This window comes from Oncorhynchus keta, unplaced genomic scaffold (assembly GCF_023373465.1).
Source record: "Oncorhynchus keta strain PuntledgeMale-10-30-2019 unplaced genomic scaffold, Oket_V2 Un_contig_19564_pilon_pilon, whole genome shotgun sequence".
Taxonomy (NCBI): domain Eukaryota; kingdom Metazoa; phylum Chordata; class Actinopteri; order Salmoniformes; family Salmonidae; genus Oncorhynchus; species Oncorhynchus keta.
Window position 1 is genome coordinate 1 of NW_026281542.1, and position 20,058 is coordinate 20,058.

The 20,058-nt window shown below is 44.6% G+C and overlaps 11 non-coding genes across 11 annotated transcripts; all 11 read right to left on the reverse strand.

Annotated features, from left to right (window-relative positions):
- Nucleotides 1-1,029: 1,029 nt before the first annotated feature.
- On the reverse strand, nt 1,030-1,103 carry trnai-aau (transfer RNA isoleucine (anticodon AAU)). The gene has a single exon. It is a non-coding gene; the product is annotated as a tRNA-Ile (tRNA).
- Nucleotides 1,104-2,136: 1,033 nt separating this feature from the next.
- On the reverse strand, nt 2,137-2,210 carry trnai-aau (transfer RNA isoleucine (anticodon AAU)). Its single transcript has one exon. It is a non-coding gene; the product is annotated as a tRNA-Ile (tRNA).
- A 1,030-nt stretch (nt 2,211-3,240) lies between these two features.
- Nucleotides 3,241-3,314, reverse strand: trnai-aau (transfer RNA isoleucine (anticodon AAU)). The gene has a single exon. It is a non-coding gene; the product is annotated as a tRNA-Ile (tRNA).
- A 4,509-nt stretch (nt 3,315-7,823) lies between these two features.
- Nucleotides 7,824-7,897, reverse strand: trnai-aau (transfer RNA isoleucine (anticodon AAU)). Its single transcript has one exon. It is a non-coding gene; the product is annotated as a tRNA-Ile (tRNA).
- Nucleotides 7,898-11,279: 3,382 nt separating this feature from the next.
- On the reverse strand, nt 11,280-11,353 carry trnai-aau (transfer RNA isoleucine (anticodon AAU)). The gene has a single exon. It is a non-coding gene; the product is annotated as a tRNA-Ile (tRNA).
- An 879-nt stretch (nt 11,354-12,232) lies between these two features.
- trnaf-gaa (transfer RNA phenylalanine (anticodon GAA)) lies at nt 12,233-12,305 on the reverse strand. The gene has a single exon. It is a non-coding gene; the product is annotated as a tRNA-Phe (tRNA).
- Nucleotides 12,306-12,387: 82 nt separating this feature from the next.
- On the reverse strand, nt 12,388-12,461 carry trnai-aau (transfer RNA isoleucine (anticodon AAU)). The gene has a single exon. It is a non-coding gene; the product is annotated as a tRNA-Ile (tRNA).
- A 1,959-nt stretch (nt 12,462-14,420) lies between these two features.
- Nucleotides 14,421-14,493, reverse strand: trnaf-gaa (transfer RNA phenylalanine (anticodon GAA)). The gene has a single exon. It is a non-coding gene; the product is annotated as a tRNA-Phe (tRNA).
- An 82-nt stretch (nt 14,494-14,575) lies between these two features.
- Nucleotides 14,576-14,649, reverse strand: trnai-aau (transfer RNA isoleucine (anticodon AAU)). The gene has a single exon. It is a non-coding gene; the product is annotated as a tRNA-Ile (tRNA).
- A 1,034-nt stretch (nt 14,650-15,683) lies between these two features.
- Nucleotides 15,684-15,757, reverse strand: trnai-aau (transfer RNA isoleucine (anticodon AAU)). The gene has a single exon. It is a non-coding gene; the product is annotated as a tRNA-Ile (tRNA).
- Nucleotides 15,758-16,791: 1,034 nt separating this feature from the next.
- On the reverse strand, nt 16,792-16,865 carry trnai-aau (transfer RNA isoleucine (anticodon AAU)). Its single transcript has one exon. It is a non-coding gene; the product is annotated as a tRNA-Ile (tRNA).
- Between the last annotated feature and the right edge of the window lie 3,193 nt (nt 16,866-20,058).

Here is a 20,058-nt window from a genome sequence, read left to right on the forward strand (position 1 = left end):
AACCAGCCATTTGCTATTTTGCTCAATTGTTGAAATGCACTGGAGCTCTGCAAGCGCTGGCACATCAACAAACAAGTCCACCAACAGCATAGCCTGGGACAAGACTGACCCTCTTGGTTGCTTCTTGTGAAATTCCAAACGGCTGGGGAATTAGCTCAAATGCTTTGCACGCGTGAGGGTAGGGATCGATGCCCACATTCTCCAAAAGCATTGTTTTATGGATCCAAGAAAACCTTCCAGTTCACACTTCATGCAGCCTTGTCTTACGACAACCTACTGTCATGTAAACAATGACAAGAAACTGTCATGTAACAACGACAAGAAACTCTCATGTAACACTGATGTCACAATGTCAGATGAAAAATAAAGACATTATTACTACTTTCAGAGAGCAGCGTATCACACACTCTAACCAACTGAGCTAACCGTCAGCTGGCTACAGAGCACAATTGCTGAGATGCACCGAGCTCTGCAAGTGCTGGAGCACAACTAACAAGTCCACCAACAGCATAGCCTGACAAGACTGACACTCTTGGTTGCTCCTTGTGGCAAATTCCAAACAGCTGGGAATTTGATCAATTGGTATTGTGTTTGCTTTTAGCATGTTGCAGGTAGTGGATCGATGCCCGCATTCCCAAAACACATTTTTGTGGATCCAAGAAAGCTGCAGTTCACACTTCATGCAGCCTTGTCTTATGAAACCCTACTGTCATGCAGCAATGACAAGCAACTTTAATGTAACACTGATGTCAAAATGTCAGATGAAAAGCAAGACATTACTTACTTTCAGAGGAGAATGAGCACATTACCATTGAGGCCTACAAACAAAGCTGTGGAAAGGTTCCTTGAAGCCAGAGCAAAGAAAGAACAAATAAAGATGCTCAAACCCGGATCAACCAGGACCTTCAGATCTTCAGTCTAACACTCTCCCAACTGGAGCTATTCCTGGCAATTCACTAACAAAAATTCTGTGGCACTTTGACAATTCATGCATGTGACTCGTAATTTTGACACTCAAAATGTACATAAGAGCTAGTATGGGGATCGAACCCATGACCTTGGCGTTATTAGCACCACACTCTAACCAACTGAGCTAACCGGCCATTTGCTATTTTGCTCAATTGTTGAAATGCACTGAGCCTCTGCAAGTGCTGGCACATCAACAAACATGTCCACCAACAGCATAGCCTGACAAGACTGGACCCTCTTGGTTGCTTCTTGTGGAAATTCCAAACGGCTGGGGAATTAGCTCAAATGCTTTGCACGCGTGAGGTAGTGGGATCGATGCCCACATTCTCCAAAAGCACATTGTTTTATGGATCCAAGAAAACTCCAGTTCACACTTCATGCAGCCTTGTCTTACGACAACCTACTGTCATGTAAACAATGACAAGAAACTGTCATGTGACAATGACAAGAAACTCTCATGTAACACTGATGTCACAATGTCAGATGAAAAAGACAGACATTACTTACTTTCAGAGAGCAGCGATTGGGCCACACTCTATAACCAACTGAGCTGACCAGCCGCTGGCTACAGAGCAAAATTGCTGAGATGCACCAGCTCTCGCAAGTGCTGGAGCACAAAACTAACAAGTCCACCAACAGTACAGCCTGACAAGACTGGATACTCTTGGTTGCTCCTTGTGGCAATTCCAAACAGCTAATTTGATCAATTGGCATTGTGTTTATTTTAGTATGCTGGTAGGTAGGGATCATGCCTTCGCATCTCAAAAACACATTTTTTTGTGGATCCAAGAAAGCTGCAGTTCACACTTCATACAGCCTTGTCTTATGAAAAACCTACTGTCATGTAGCAATGACAAGCAACTTTAATTTAACACTGATGTCAAATGTCAGATGAAAAAGCAAGACATTACTTACTTTCAGAGGAGCAGCGTAGCACACACCATTGAGGCCCACAAACAAAGCTGTGGAAAGGTTCCTTGAAGCCAGAGCATAAAGAAAGAACAAATAAAGATGCAGAAACCCGGGATCAAACCAGGGACCTTCAGATCTTCAGTCTAACGCTCTCCCAACTGAGCTATTCCGGCAATTCACTCAACAAAATTCTGTGGCACCCTTGACAATTCACATGCATGTGACTCGTAATTTTGACACTCAAAATGTACATAACAGCTAGTATGGGGATCGAACCCATGACCTTGGCGTTATTAGCACCACACTCTAACCAACTGAGCTAACCGGCCATTTGCTATTTTGCTCAATTGTTGAAATGCACTGAGCCTCTGCAAGTGCTGGCACATCAACAAACATGTCCACCAACAGCATAGCCTGACAAGACTGGACCCTCTTGGTTGCATCTTGTGGAAATTCCAAACGGCTGGGGAATTAGCTCAAATGCTTTGCACGCGTGAGGTAGTAAGGATCGATGCCCCACATTCTCCAAAAGCACATTGTTTTATGGATCCAAGAAAACTCCAGTTCACTTCATGCAGCCTTGTCTTACGACAACCTACTGTCATGTAAACAATGACAAGAAACTGTCATGTAACAATGACAAGAAACTCTCATGTAACACTGATGTCACAATGTCAGATGAAAAAGCAAGACATTACTTACTTTCAGAGCAGCGTATCACACACTCTAACCAACTGAGCTGACCAGCTAGCTGGCTACAGAGCAAAATTGTTGAGATGCACCGAGCCTCTGCAAGTGCTGGAGCGCAAACTAACAAGTCCACCAACAGCATAACCTGACAAGACTGGGCACTCTTTGGTTGCTCCTTGTGGCAATTCCAAACAGCTGGGGAATTTGATCAATTGGTATTGTGTTTGCTTAGCATGCTATAGGTAGGGATCGATACCCGCATTCCCCAAAAACAAATTTTTGTGGATCCAAGAAAGCTGCAGTTCACACTTCATGCAGCCTTGTCTTATGACAACCTACTGTCATGTAGCAATGACAAGCAACTTTAATGTAACACTGATGTCAAAATGTCAGATGAAAAAGCAAGACATTACTTACTTTCAGAGGGGCAGCGTAGCACACACCATTGAGGCCCACAAACAAAGCTGTGGAAAGGTTCCTTGAAGCCAGAGCATAAAGAAAGAACAAATAAAGATGCCAAAACCCGCGATCAAACCAGGGACCTTCAGATCTTCAGTCTAACGCTCTCCCAACTGAGCTATTCCGGCAATTCAATCAACATAATTCTGTGGCACCCTTGACAATTCACATGCATGCAACTCGTAATATTGACACTCAAAATGTACATAATAGCCTGTATGGGGATCGAACCCATGACCTTGGCGTTATTAGCACCACACTCTAACCAACTGAGCTAACCGGCCATTTGCTATTTTGCTCAATTGTTGAAATGCACTGAGCCTCTGCAAGTGCTGGCACATCAACAAACAAGTCCACCAACAGCATAGCCTGACAAGACTGGACCCTCTTGGTTGCTTCTTGTGGAAATTCCAAACGGCTGGGGGAATTAGCTCAAATGCTTTGCACGCGTGGGAGGTAGTGGGATCGATGCCCACATTCTCCAAAAGCACATTGTTTTATGGATCCAAGAAAACTCCAGTTCACACTTCATGCAGCCTTGTCTTACGACAACCTACTGTCATGTAAACAATGACAAGAAACTGTCATGTAACAATGACAAGAAACTCTCATGTAACACTGATGTCACAATGTCAGATGAAAAAGAAAGACATTACTTACTTTCAGAGAGCAGCGTATCACACACTCTAACCAACTGAGCTAACTGGCCGCTGGCTACAGAGCACAATTGTTGAGATGCACCGAGCCTCTGCAAGTGCTGGAGCGCATAAACTAACAAGTCCACCAACAGTACAGCCTGACAAGACTGGACACTCTTGGTTGCTCCTTGTGGCAATTCCAAACAGCTAGGGAATTTGATCAATTGGTATTGTGTTTGCCAACATGCTATAGGTAGTGGGATCGATACCCGCATTCCCCAAAAACACATTTTTGTGGATCCAAGAAAGCTGCAGTTCACACTTCATGCAGCCTTGTCTTAAGAAAACCTACTGTCATGTAGCAATGACAAGCAACTTTAATGTACTGATGTCAAATTGTCAGATGAAAAAGCAAGACATTACTTACTTTCAGAGGAGCAGCGTAGCACACACCATTGATGCCCACAAACAAAGCTGTGGAAAGGTTCCTTGAAGCCAGAGCATAAAGAAAGAACAAATAAAGATGCCGAAACCGGGATCGAACCAGGACCTTTAGATCTTCAGTCTAACGCTCTCCCAACTGAGCTATTCCAGCAATTCACTCAACAAAATTCAGCACCCTTGACAATTCACATGCATGTGACTCGTAATTTTGACACTCAAAATGTACATAATAGCCAGTATGGGGATCGAACCCATGACCTTGGCGTTATTAGAACCACACTCTAACCAACTGAGCTAACGGGCGATTTGCTATTTTGCTCAATTGTTGAAAATGCACTGAGCCTCTGCAAGTGCTGGCACATCAACAAACAAGTCCACCAACAGCATAGCCTGACAAGACTGGACCCTCTTGGTTGCTTCTTGTGGAAATTCCAAACGGCTGGGGAATTAGCTCAAATGCTTTGCACGCGTGAGGTAGTGGGATCGATGCCCACATTCTCCAAAAGCACATTTTTATGGATCAAGAAAAGTCCAGTTCACACTTCATGCAGCCTTGTCTTACGACAACCTACTGTCATGTAAACAATGACAAGAAACTGTCATGTAACAATGACAAGAAACTCTCATGTAACACTGATGTCACAATGTCAGATGAAAAAGGAAGACATTACTTACTTTCAGAGAGCAGCGTATCACACACTCTAACCAACTGAGCTAACCGGCCGCTGGCTACAGAGCACAATTGTTGAGATGCACCGAGCCTCTGCAAGTGCTGGCGCAAACTAACAAGTCCACCAACAGCATAGCCTGACAAGACTGGACACTCTTGGTTGCTCCTTGTGGCAATTCAAACAGCTGGGAATTTGATCAATTGGTATTGTGTTTGTAGCATGCTATAGGTAGTGGGATCGATGCCCGCATTCCCCAAAAACACATTTTTTGTGGATCCAAGAAAGCTGCAGTTCACACTTCATGCAGCCTTGTCTTATGACAACCTACTGTCATGTAGCAAATGACAAGCAACTTTAATGTAACACTGATGTCAAAATGTCAGATGAAAAAGCAAGACATTACTTACTTTCAGAGGAGCAGCGTAGCACCATTGAGGCCCACAAACAAAGCTGTGGAAAGGTTCCTTGAAGCCAGAGCATAAAGAAAGAACAAATAAAGCTGCAAAAACCCAGGATCGAAACAGGGACCTTTAGATCTTCAGTCTACCTCTCCCAACTGAGCTATTCCGGCAATTCCTCAACATAATTCTGTGGCACCCTTGACAATTCCGCTGCATGTGACTTTTATTTTGACACTCAAAATTTACATAATAGCCAGTATGGGGATCAGACCCATGACCTTGGCGTTATTAGCACCACACTCTAACCAACTGAGCTAACCGGCCATTTGCTATTTTGCTCAATTGTTTTGAAATGCACTGAGCCTCTGCAAGTGCTGGCACATCAACAAACAAGTCCACCAACAGCATAGCCTGACAAGACTGGACCCTCTTGGTTGCTTCTTGTGAAATTCCAAACGGCTGGGGAATTAGCTCAAATGCTTTGCACGCGTGAGGTAGTGGGATCGATGCCCACATTCTCCAAAAGCACATTATTTTATGGATCCAAGAAAAGTCCCAGTTCACACTTCATGCAGCCTTGTCTTACGACAACCTACTGTCATGTAAACAATGACAAGAAACTGTCATGTAACAATGACAAGAAACTCTCATGTAACACTGATGTCACAATGTCAGATGAAAAAAGAAAGACATTACTTACTTTCAGAGAGCAGCGTATCACACACTCTAACCAACTGAGCTAACCGGCCGCTGGCTACAGAGCACAATTGTTGAGATGCACGAGCCTCTGCAAGTGCTGGAGTACAAACTAACAAGTCCACCAACAGCATAGCCTGACAAGACTGGACACTCTTGGTTGCTCCTTGTGGCAATTCCAAACAGCTGGGGAATTTGATCAATTGGTATTGTGTTTGCTTAGCATGCTATAGGTAGTGGGATCGATGCCCGCATTCCCCCAAAAACACATTTTTTGTGGATCCAAGAAAGCTGCAGTTCACACTTCATGCAGCCTTGTCTTGTCATAGACCTATCGGCTGCCTTCGATACTGTGAACCATCAGATCCTCCTCTCCACCCTCTCCGAGTTGGGCATCTCCGGCGCGGCCCACGCTTGGATTGCGTCCTACCTGACAGGTCGCTCCTACCAGGTGGCGTGGCGAGAATCTGTCTCCTCACCACGCGCTCTCACCACTGGTGTCCCCAGGGCTCTGTTCTAGGCTCTCTTATTCTCGCTATACACCAAGTCACTTGGCTCTGTCATAACCTCACATGGTCTCTCCTATCATTGCTATGCAGACGACACACAATTAATCTTCTCCTTTCCCCCTTCTGATGACCAGGTGGCGAATCGCATCTCTGCATGTCTGGCAGACATATCAGTGTGGATGACGGATCACCACCTCAAGCTGAACCTCAGCAAGATCGGAACTCCTCTTCCTCCCGGGGAAGGACTGCCCGTTCCATGATCTCGCCATCACGATTTGACAACTCCATTGTGTCCTCCTCCCAGAGCGCTAAGAACCTTGGCGTGATCCTGGACAACACCCTGACGTTCTCAACTAACATCAAGGCGGTGTCCCGTTCCTGTAGGTTCATGCTCTACAACATCCGCAGAGTACGACCCTGCCTCACACAGGAAGCGGCGCAGGTCCTAATCCAGGCACTTGTCATCTCCCGTCTTGATTACTGCAACTCGCTGTTGGCTGGGCTCCTGCCTGTGCCATTAAACCCCTACAACTCATCCAGAACGCCGCAGCCCGTCTGGTGTTCAACCTTCCCAAGTTCTCTCACGTCACCCCGCTCCTCCGCTCTCTCCACTGGCTTCCAGTTTGAAGCTCGCATCCGCTACAAGACCATGGTGCTCGCCTACGGAGCTGTGAGGGGAACGGCACCTCAGTACCTCCAGGCTCTGATCAGGCCCTACACCCAAACAAGGGCACTGCGTTCATCCACCTCTGGCCTGCTCGCCTCCCTACCACTGAGGAAGTACAGTTCCCGCTCAGCCCAGTCAAAACTGTTCGCTGCTCTGGCCCCCAATGGTGGAACAAACTCCCTCACGACGCCAGGACAGCGGAGTCAATCACCACCTTCCGGAGACACCTGAAACCCCACCTCTTCAAGGAATACCTAGGATAGGGTAAGTAAGGGTAAGTAATCCTTCTCACCCCCCTTCTCCCCCCCAACAAGATTTAGATGCAAGTGGCTGTTCCACTGGTTGTCATAAGGTGTATGCACCAATTTGTAAGTCGCTCTGGATAAGAGCGTCTGCTAAATGACTTAAATGTAAATGTTAAATGTTATGAAAACCTACTGTCATGTAGCAATGACAAGCAACTTTAATGTAACACTGATGTCAAAATGTCAGATGAAAAAGCAAGACATTACTTACTTTCAGAGGAGCAGCGTAGCACACACCATTGAGGCCCACAAACAAAGCTGTGGAAAGGTTCCTTGAAGCCAGAGCATAAAGAAAGAACAAATAAAGCTGCAAAAACCGGGATCGAAACAGGGACCTTTAGATCTTCAGTCTACCTCTCTCCCAACTGAGCTATTCCGGCAATTCACTCAACATAATTTTGTGGCACCCTTGACAATTCACATGCATGTGACTCGTAATTTTGACACTCAAAATTTACATAATAGTCAGTATGGGGATCGAACCCATGACCTTGGCGTTATTAGCACCACACTCTAACCAACTGAGCTAACCGGCCATTTGCTATTTTGCTCAATTGTTGAAATGCACTGAGCCTCTGCAAGTGCTGGCACATCAACAAACATGTCCACCAACAGCATAGCCTGACAAAACTGGACCCTCTTGGTTGCTTCTTGTGGAAATTCCAAACGGCTGGGGAATTAGCTCAAATGCTTTGCACGCGTGAGGTAGTGGGATCGATGCCCACATTCTCCAAAAGCACATTGTTTTATGGATCCAAGAAAAGTCCAGTTCACACTTCATGCAGCCTTGTCTTGACAACCTACTGTCATGTAAACAATGACAAGAAACTGTCATGTAACAATGACAAGAAACTCTCATGTAACACTGATGTCACAATGTCAGATGAAAAAGAAAGACATTACTTACTTTCAGAGAGCAGCGTATCACACACTCTAACCAACTGAGCAAACCGGCCGCTGGCTACAGAGCACAATTGTTGAGATGCACCGAGCCTCTGCAAGTGCTGGAGCGCAAACTAACAAGTCCACCAACAGCATAGCCTGACAAGACTGGACACTCTTGGTTGCTCCTTGTGGCAATTCCAAACAGCTGGGGAATTTGATCAATTGGTATTGTGTTTGCTTAGCATGCTATAGGTAGTGGGATCGATGCCCGCATTCCCCAAAAACACATTTTTTGTGGATCCAAGAAAGCTGCAGTTCACACTTCATGCAGCCTTGTCTTATGAAAACCTACTGTCATGTAGCAATGACAAGCAACTTTAATGTAACACTGATGTCAAAATGTCAGATGAAAAAGCAAGACATTACTTACTTTCAGAGGAGCAGCGTAGCACACACCATTGAGGCCCACAAACAAAGCTGTGGAAAGGTTCCTTGAAGCCAGAGCATAAAGAAATAACAAATAAAGATGCCGAAACCTGGGATCGAACCAGGGACCTTCAGATCTTCAGTCTAATGCTCTCCCAACTGAGCTATTCGGCAATTCACTCAACAAAATTCTGTGGCACCCTTGACAATTCACATGCATGTGACTCGTAATTTTGACACTCAAAATGTACATAATAGCCAGTATTGGGATCAAACCCATGACCTTGGCGTTATTAGCACCACACTCTAACCAACTGAGCTAACCGTCCATTTGCTAATTTGCTCAATTGTTGAAATGCACTGAGCCTCTGCAAGTGCTGGCACATCAACAAACATGTCCACCAACAGCATAGCCTGACAAGACTGGACCCTCTTGGTTGCTTCTTGTGGAAATTCCAAACGGCTGGGGAATTAGCTCAAATGCTTTGCACGCGTGAGGTAGTGGGATCGATGCCCACATTCTCCAAAAGCACATTGTTTTATGGATCCAAGAAAACTCCAGTTCACACTTCATGCAGCCTTGTCTTACGACAACCTACTGTCATGTAACAATGACAAGAAACTCTCATGTAACACTGATGTCACAATGTCAGATGAAAAAGAAAGACATTACTTACTTTCAGAGAGCAGCGTATCACACACTCTAACCAACTGAGCTAACCGGCCGCTGGCTACAGAGCACAATTTTGAGATGCACCGAGCCTCTGCAAGTGCTGGAGCGCAAACTAACAAGTCCACCAACAGCATAGCCTGACAAGACTGGGCACTCTTGGTTGCTCCTTGTGGCAATTCCAAACAGCTGGGGAATTTGATCATTTGGTATTGTGTTTGCTTAGCATGCTATAGGTAGTGGGATCGATGCCCGCATTCCCAAAAACACATTTTTTGTGGATCCAAGAAAGCTGCAGTTCACACTTCATGCAGCCTTGTCTTATGACAACCTACTGTCATGTAGCAATGACAAGCAACTTTAATGTAACACTGATGTCAAAATGTCAGATGAAAAGCAAGACATTACTTACTTTCAGAGGAGCAGCGTAGCACACACCATTGAGGCCCACAAACAAAGCTGTGGAAAGGTTCCTTGAAGCCAGAGCATAAAGAAAGAACAAATAAAGCTGCAAAAACCCGGGATCGAAACAGGGACCTTTAGATCTTCAGTCTACCTCTCTCCCAACTGAGCTATTGCGGCAATTCACTCAACATAATTTTGTGGCACCCTTGACAATTCACATGCATGTGACTCGTAATTTTGACACTCAAAATTTACATAATAGTCAGTATGGGGATCGAACCCATGACCTTGGCGTTATTAGTCCTTCTGTAGCTCAGTTGGTAGAGCATGGCGCTTGTAACGCCAGGGTAGTGGGTTCGATTCCCGGGACCACCCATACGTAGAATGTATGCACACATGACTGTAAGTCGCTTTGGATAAAAGCGTCTGCTAAATGGCATATATTATTATATTATATATTATTAGCACTACACTCTAACCAACTGAGCTAACCGGCCATTTGCTATTTTGCTCAATTGTTGAAATGCACTGAGCCTCTGCAAGTGCTGGCACATCAACAAACATGTCCACCAACAGCATAGCCTGACAAAACTGGACCCTCTTGGTTGCTTCTTGTGGAAATTCCAAACGGCTGGGGAATTAGCTCAAATGCTTTGCACGCGTGAGGTAGTGGGATCGATGCCCACATTCTCCAAAAGCACATTGTTTTATGGATCCAAGAAAAGTCCAGTTCACACTTCATGCAGCCTTGTCTTACGACAACCTACTGTCATGTAAACAATGACAAGAAACTGTCATGTAACAATGACAAGAAACTCTCATGTAACACTGATGTCACAATGTCAGATGAAAAAGAAAGACATTACTTACTTTCAGAGAGCAGCGTATCACACACTCTAACCAACTGAGCTAACCGCCGCTGGCTACAGAGCACAATTGTTGAGATGCACCGAGCCTCTGCAAGTGCTGGAGCGCAAACTAACAAGTCCACCAACACAGCATAGCCTGACAAGACTGGACACTCTTGGTTGCTCCTTGTGGCAATTCCAAACAGCTGGGGAATTTGATCAATTGGTATTGTGTTTGCTTAGCATGCTATAGGTAGTGGGATCGATGCCCGCATTCCCCAAAAACACATTTTTTTGTGGATCCAAGAAAGCTGCAGTTCACACTTCATGCAGCCTTGTCTTATGACAACCTACTGTCATGTAGCAATGACAAGCAACTTTAATGTAACACTGATGTCAAAATGTCAGATGAAAAAGCAAGACATTACTTACTTTCAGAGGAGCAGCGTAGCACACACCATTGAGGCCCACAAACAAAGCTGTGGAAAGGTTCCTTGAAGCCAGAGCATAAAGAAAGAACAAATAAAGCTGCCGAAACCCGGGATCAAAACAGGGACCTTTAGATCTTCAGTCTACCTCTCTCCCAACTGAGCTATTCCGGCAATTCACTCAACATAATTCTGTGGCACCCTTGACAATTCACATGCATGTGACTCGTAATTTTGACACTCAAAATTTACATAATAGCCAGTATGGGGATCGAACCCATGACCTTGGCGTTATTAGCACCACACTCTAACCAACTGAGCTAACCGGCCATTTGCTATTTTGCTCAATTGTTGAAATGCACTGAGCCTCTGCAAGTGCTGGCACATCAACAAACAAGTCCACCAACAGCATAGCCTGACAAGACTGGACCCTCTTGGTTGCTTCTTGTGGAAATTCCAAACGGCTAGGGAATTAGCTCAAATGCTTTGCACGCGTGAGGTAGTGGGATCGATGCCCACATTCTCCAAAAGCACATTGTTTTATGGATCCAAGAAAAGTCCAGTTCACACTTCATGCAGCCTTGTCTTACGACAACCTACTGTCATGTAAACAATGACAAGAAACTGTCATGTAACAATGACAAGAAACTCTCATGTAACACTGATGTCACAATGTCAGATGAAAAAGAAAGACATTACTTACTTTCAGAGAGCAGCGTATCACACACTCTAACCAACTGAGCTAACCGGCCGCTGGCTACAGAGCACAATTGTTGAGATGCACCGAGCCTCTGCAAGTGCTGGAGCGCAAACTAACAAGTCCACCAACAGCATAGCCTGACAAGACTGGACACTCTTGGTTGCTCCTTGTGGCAATTCCAAACAGCTGGGGAATTTGATCAATTGGTATTGTGTTTGCTTAGCATGCTATAGGTAGTGGGATCGATGCCCGCATTCCCCAAAAACACATTTTTTTGTGGATCCAAGAAAGCTGCAGTTCACACTTCATGCAGCCTTGTCTTATGAAAACCTACTGTCATGTAGCAATGACAAGCAACTTTAATGTAACACTGATGTCAAAATGTCAGATGAAAAAGCAAGACATTACTTACTTTCAGAGGAGCAGCGTAGCACACACCATTGAGGCCCACAAACAAAGCTGTGGAAAGGTTCCTTGAAGCCAGAGCATAAAGAAATAACAAATAAAGATGCCGAAACCCGGGATCGAACCAGGGACCTTCAGATCTTCAGTCTAACGCTCTCCCAACTGAGCTATTCCGGCAATTCACTCAACAAAATTCTGTGGCACCCTTGACAATTCACATGCATGTGACTCGTAATTTTGACACTCAAAATGTACATAATAGCCAGTATGGGGATCGAACCCATGACCTTGGCGTTATTAGCACCACACTCTAACCAACTGAGCTAACCGTCCATTTGCTAATTTGCTCAATTGTTGAAATGCACTGAGCCTCTGCAAGTGCTGGCACATCAACAAACATGTCCACCAACAGCATAGCCTGACAAGACTGGACCCTCTTGGTTGCTTCTTGTGGAAATTCCAAACGGCTGGGGAATTAGCTCAAATGCTTTGCACGCGTGAGGTAGTGGGATCGATGCCCACATTCTCCAAAAGCACATTGTTTTATGGATCCAAGAAAACTCCAGTTCACACTTCATGCAGCCTTGTCTTACGACAACCTACTGTCATGAAACAATGACAAGAAACTCTCATGTAACACTGATGTCACAATGTCAGATGAAAAAGAAAGACATTACTTACTTTCAGAGAGCAGCGTATCACACACTCTAACCAACTGAGCTAACCGGCCGCTGGCTACAGAGCACAATTGTTGAGATGCACCGAGCCTCTGCAAGTGCTAGAGCGCAAACTAACAAGTCCACCAACAGCATAGCCTGACAAGACTGGACACTCTTGGTTGCTCCTTGTGGCAATTCCAAACAGCTGGGGAATTTGATCAATTGGTATTGTGTTTGCTTAGCATGCTATAGGTAGTGGGATCGATGCCGCATTCCCCAAAAACACATTGTTTTTTGGATCCAAGAAAGCTGCAGTTCACACTTCATGCAGCCTTGTCTTATGAAAACCTACTGTCATGTAGCAATGACAAGCAACTTTAATGTAACACTGATGTCAAAATGTCAGATGAAAAAGCAAGACATTACTTACTTTCAGAGGAGCAGCGTAGCACACACCATTGAGGCCCACAAACAAAGCTGTGGAAAGGTTCCTTGAAGCCAGAGCATAAAGAAAGAACAAATAAAGATGCCGAAACCCGGATCGAACCAGGGACCTTCAGATCTTCAGTCTAACGCTATCCCAACTGAGCTATTCCGGCAATTCACTCAACAAAATTCTGTGGCACCCTTTACAATTCACATGCATGTGACTCATAATTTTGACACTCAAAATGTACATAATAGCCAATATGGGGATAGAACCCATGACCTTGGCGTTATTAGCACCACACTCTAACCAACTGAGCTAACCGACCATTTGTTATTTTGCTCAATTGTTGAAATGCACTGAGCCTCTGCAAGTGCTGGCACATCAACAAACAAGTCCACCAACAGCATAGCCTGACAAGACTGGACCCTCTTGGTTGCTTCTTGTGGAAATTCCAAACGGCTGGGGAATTAGCTCAAATGCTTTGCACGCGTGAGGTAGTGGGATCGATGCCCACATTCTCCAAAAGCACATTGTTTTATGGATCCAAGAAAACTCCAGTTCACACTTCATGCAGCCTTGTCTTACGACAACCTACTGTCATGTAAACAATGACAAGAAACTGTCATGTAACAATGACAAGAATCTCTCATGTAACACTGATGTCACAATGTCAGATGAAAAAGAAAGACATTACTTACTTTCAGAGAGCAGCGTATCACACACTCTAACCAACTGAGCTAACCGGCCGCTGGCTACAGAGCACAATTTTTGAGATGCACCGAGCCTCTGCAAGTGCTGGAGCGCAAACTAACAAGTCCACCAACAGCATAGCCTGACAAGACTGGGCACTCTTGGTTGCTCCTTGTGGCAATTCCAAACAGCTGTGGAATTTGATCATTTGGTATTGTGTTTGCTTAGCATGCTATAGGTAGTGGGATCGATGCCCGCATTCCCCAAAAACACATTTTTTGTGGATCCAAGAAAGCTGCAGTTCACACTTCATGCAGCCTTGTCTTATGAAAACCTACTGTCATGTAGCAATGACAAGCAACTTTAATGTAACACTGATGTCAAAATGTCAGATGAAAAAGCAAGACATTACTTACTTTCAGAGGCGCAGCGTAGCACACACCATTGAGGCCCACAAACAAAGCTGTGGAAAGGTTCCTTGAAGCCAGAGCATAAAGAAAGAACAAATAAAGATGCCGAAACCCGGGATCGAACAAGGGACCTTTAGATCTTCAGTCTAACGCTCTCCCAACTGAGCTATTCCGGCAATTCACTCAACATAATTCTGTGGCACCCTTGACAATTCACATGCATGTGACTCGTAATTTTGACACTCAAAATGTACATAATAGCCAGTATGGGGATCGAACCCATGACCTTGGCGTTATTAGCACCACACTCTAACCAACTGAGCTAACCAGCCATTTGCTATTTTGCTCAATTGTTGAAATGCACTGAGCCTCTGCAAGTGCTGGCACATCAACAAACAAGTCCACCAACAGCATAGCCTGACAAGACTGGACCCTCTTGGTTGCTTCTTGTGGAAATTCCAAACGGCTGGGGAATTAGCTCAAATGCTTTGCAGCGTGAGGTAGTGGGATCGATGCCCACATTCTCCAAAAGCAGATTGTTTTATGGATCAAGAAAACTCCAGTTCACACTTCATGCAGCCTTGTCTTACGACAACCTACTGTCATGTAAACAATGACAAGAAACTGTCATGTGACAATGACAAAGAAACTCTCATGTAACACTGATGTCACAATGTCAGATGAAAAAGAAAGACATTACTTACTTTCAGAGAGCAGCGTATCACACACTCTAACCAACTGAGCTGACCAGCCGCTGGCTACAGAGCAAAATTGTTGAGATGCACCGAGCCTCTGCAAGTGCTGGAGCACAAACTAACAAGTCCACCAACAGCATAGCCTGACAAGACTGGACACTCTTGGTTGCTCCTTGTGGCAATTCCAAACAGCTGGGGAATTTGATCAATTGGTATTGTGTTTGCTTAGCATGCTATAGGTAGTGGGATCGATACCCGCATTCCCCAAAAACACATTTTTTTTGTGGATCCAAGAAAGCTGCAGTTCACACTTCATGCAGCCTTGTCTTATGAAAACCTACTGTCATGTAGCAATGACAAGCAACTTTAATGTAACACTGATGTCAAAATGTCAGATGAAAAAGCAAGACATTACTTACTTTCAGAGGAGCAGCGTAGCACACACCATTGAGGCCCACAAACAAAGCTGTGGAAAGATTCCTTGAAGCCAGAGCATAAAGAAAGAACAAATAAAGATGCCAAAAGCCGGGATCAAACCAGGGACCTTTAGATCTTCAATCTAACGCTCTCCCAACTGAGCTATTCCGGCAATTCACTCAACAAAATTCTGTGGCACCCTTGACAATTCACATGCATGTGACTCGTAATTTTGACACTCAAAATGTACATAATAGCCAGTATGGGGATCGAACCCATGACCTTGGCGTTATTAGCACCACACTCTAACCAACTGAGCTAACCGGCCATTTGCTATTTTGCTCAATTGTTGAAATGCACTGAGCCTCTGCAAGTGCTGGCACATCAACAAACAAGTCCACCAACAGCATAGCCTGACAAGACTGGACCCTCTTGGTTGCTTCTTGTGGAAATTCCAAACGGCTGGGGAATTAGCTCAAATGCTTTGCACGCGTGAGGTAGTGGGATCGATGCCCACATTCTCCAAAAGCAGATTGTTTTATGGATCCAAGAAAACTCCAGTTCACACTTCATGCAGCCTTGTCTTACGACAACCTACTGTCATGTAAACAATGACAAGAAACTGTCATGTGACAATGACAAGAAACTCTCATGTAACACTGATGTCACAATGTCAGATGAAAAAGAAAGACATTACTTACTTTCAGAGAGCAGCGTATCACACACTCTAACCAACTGAGCTAACCGGCCGCTGGCTACAGAGCACAATTTTTGAGATGCACCGAGCCTCTGCAAGTGCTGGAGCGCAAACTAACAAGTCCACCAACAGCATAGCCTGACAAGACTGGGCACTCTTGGTTGCTCCTTGTGGCAATTCCAAACAGCTGGGGAATTTGATCATTTGGTATTGTGTTTGCTTAGCATGCTATAGGTAGTGGGATCGATGCCTGCATTCCCAAAAACACATTTTTTTGTGGATCCAAGAAAGCTGCAGTTCACACTTCATGCAGCCTTGTCTTATGACAACCTACTGTCATGTAGCAATGACAAGCAACTTTAATGTAACACTGATGTCAAAATGTCAGATGAAAAAGCAAGACATTACTTACTTTTTCAGAGGGCAGCGTAGCACACACCATTGAGGCCCACAAACAAAGCTGTGGAAAGGTTCCTTGAAGCCAGAGCATAAAAAAAGAACAAATAAAGATGCCGAAACCAGGGATCGAACAAGGGACCTTTAGATCTTCAGTCTAACGCTCTCCCAACTGAGCTATTCCGGCAATTCACTCAACTTAATTCTGTGGCACCCTTGACAATTCACATGCATGTGACTCGTAATTTTGACACTCAAAATGTACATAATAGCCAGTATGGGGATCGAACCCATGACCTTGGCGTTATTAGCACCACACTCTAACCAACAGAGCTAACCGGCCATTTGCTATTTTGCTCAATTGTTGAAATGTACTGAGCCTCTGCAAGTGCTGGCACATCAACAAACAAGTCCACCAACAGCATAGCCTGACAAGACTGGACCCTCTTGGTTGCTTCTTGTGGAAATTCCAAACGGCTGGGGAATTAGCTCAAATGCTTTGCACGCGTGAGGTAGTGGGATTGATGCCCACATTCTCCAAAAGCACATTGTTTTATGGATCCAAGAAAACTCCAGTTCACACTTCATGCAGCCTTGTCTTACGACAACCTACTGTCATGTAAACAATGACAAGAAACTGTCATGTAACAATGACAAGAAACTCTCATGTAACACTGATGTCACAATGTCAGATGAAAAAGAAAGACATTACTTACTTTCAGAGAGCAGCGTATCACACACTCTAACCAACTGAGCTAACCGGCCGCTGGCTACAGAGCACAATTGTTGAGATGCACCGAGCCTCTGCAAGTGCTAGAGCGCAAACTAACAAGTCCACCAACAGCATAGCCTGACAAGACTGGACACTCTTGGTTGCTCCTTGTGGCAATTCCAAACAGCTGGGGAATTTGATCAATTGGTATTGTGTTTGCTTAGCATGCTATAGGTAGTGGGATCGATGCCCGCATTCCCCAAAAACACATTTTTTTGTGGATCCAAGAAAGCTGCAGTTCACACTTCATGCAGCCTTGTCTTATGAAAACCTACTGTCATGTAGCAATGACAAGCAACTTTAATGTAACACTGATGTCAAAATGTCAGATGAAAAAGCAAGACATTACTTACTTTCAGAGGAGCAGCGTAGCACACACCATTGAGGCCCACAAACAAAGCTGTGGAAAGGTTCCTTGAAGCCAGAGCATAAAGAAAGAACACATAAAGATGCCGAAACTGGGATCGAACCAGGGACCTTCAGATCTTCAGTCTAACGCTCTCCCAACTGAGCTATTCCGGCAATTCACTCAACATAATTCTGTGGCACCCTTGACAATTCACATGCATGTGACTCGTAATTTTGACACTCAAAATGTACATAATAGCCAGTATGGGGATAGAACCCATGACCTTGGCGTTATTAGCACCAGACCCTATCCAACTGAGCTAACCGACCATTTGCTATTTTGCTCAATTGTTGAAATGCACTGAGCCTCTGCAAGTGCTGGCACATCAACAAACAAGTCCACCAACAGCATAGCCTGACAAGACTGGACCCTCTTGGTTGCTTCTTGTGGAAATTCCAAACGGCTGGGGAATTAGCTCAAATGCTTTGCACGCGTGAGGTAGTGGGATCGATGCCCACATTCTCCAAAAGCACATTGTTTTATGGATCCAAGAAAACCCAGTTCACACTTCATGCAGCCTTGTCTTACGACAACCTACTGTCATGTAAACAATGACAAGAAACTGTCATGTAACAATGACAAGAAACTCTCATGTAACACTGATGTCACAATGTCAGATGAAAAAGAAAGACATTACTTACTTTCAGAGAGCAGCGTATCACACACTCTAACCAACTGAGCTAACCGGCCGCTGGCTACAGAGCACAATTTTTGAGATGCACCGAGCCTCTGCAAGTGCTGGAGCGCAAAAACCAACAAGTCCACCAACAGCATAGCCTGACAAGACTGGGCACTCTTGGTTGCTCCTTGTGGCAATTCCAAACAGCTGGGGAATTTGATCATTTGGTATTGTGTTTGCTTAGCATGCTATAGGTAGTAGGATCGATGCCGCATTCCCCAAAAACACATTTTTTTGGATCCAAGAAAGCTGCAGTTCACACTTCATGCAGCCTTGTCTTATGACAACCTACTGTCATGTAGCAATGACAAGCAACTTTAATGTAACACTGATGTCAAAATGTCAGATGAAAAAAAGACATTACTTACTTTCAGAGGGGCAGCGTAGCACACACCATTGAGGCCCACAAACAAAGCTGTGGAAAGGTTCCTTGAAGCCAGAGCATAAAGAAAGAACAAATAAAGATGCCAAACCAGGATTGAACAAGGGACCTTTAGATCTTCAGTCTAACGCTCTCCCAACTGAGCTATTCCGGCAATTCATTCAACATAATTCTGTGGCACCCTTGACAATTCACATGCATGTGACTCGTAATTTGACACTCAAAATGTACATAATAGCCAGTATGGGGATCGAACCCATGACCTTGGCGTTATTAGCAGCACACTCTAACCAACTGAGCTAACCGGCCATTTGCTATTTTGCTCAATTGTTGAAATGCACTGAGCCTCTGCAAGTGCTGGCACATCAACAAACAAGTCCACCAACAGCATAGCCTGACAAGACTGGACCCTCTTGGTTGCTTCTTGTGGAAATTCCAAACGGCTGGGGAATTAGCTCAAATGCTTTGCAGCGTGAGGTAGTGGGATCGATGCCCACATTCTCCAAAAGCACATTGTTTTATGGATCCAAGAAAACTCCAGTTCACACTTCATGCAGCCTTGTCTTCTGACAACCTACTGTCATGTAAACAATGACAAGAAACTGTCATGTGACAATGACAAGAAACTCTCATGTAACACTGATGTCACAATGTCAGATGAAAAAGAAAGACATTACTTACTTTCAGAGAGCAGCGTATCACACACTCTAACCAACTGAGCTGACCAGCCGCTGGCTACAGAGCAAAATTGTTGAGATGCACCGAGCCTCTGCAAGTGCTGGAGCACAAACTAACAAGTCCACCAACAGCATAGCCTGACAAGACTGGACACTCTTGGTTGCTCCTTGTGGCAATTCCAAACAGCTGGGGAATTTGATCAATTGGTATTGTGTTTGCTTAGCATGCTATAGGTAGTGGATCGATGCCCGCATTCCCCAAAAACACATTTTTGTGGATCCAAGAAAGCTGCAGTTCACACTTCATGCAGCCTTGTCTTATGACAACCTACTGTCATGTAGCAATGACAAGCAACTTTAATGTAACACTGATGTCAAAATGTCAGATGAAAAAGCAAGACATTACTTACTTTCAGAGGAGCAGCGTAGCACACACCATTGAGGCCCACAAACAAAGCTGTGGAAAGGTTCCTTGAAGCCAGAGCATAAAGAAAGAACAAATAAAGATGCCGAAACCCGGGATCGAACCAGGGACCTTTAGATCTTCAGTCTACCTCTCTCCCAACTGAGCTATTCCTTCAATTCACTCAACATAATTCTGTGGCACCCTTGACAAT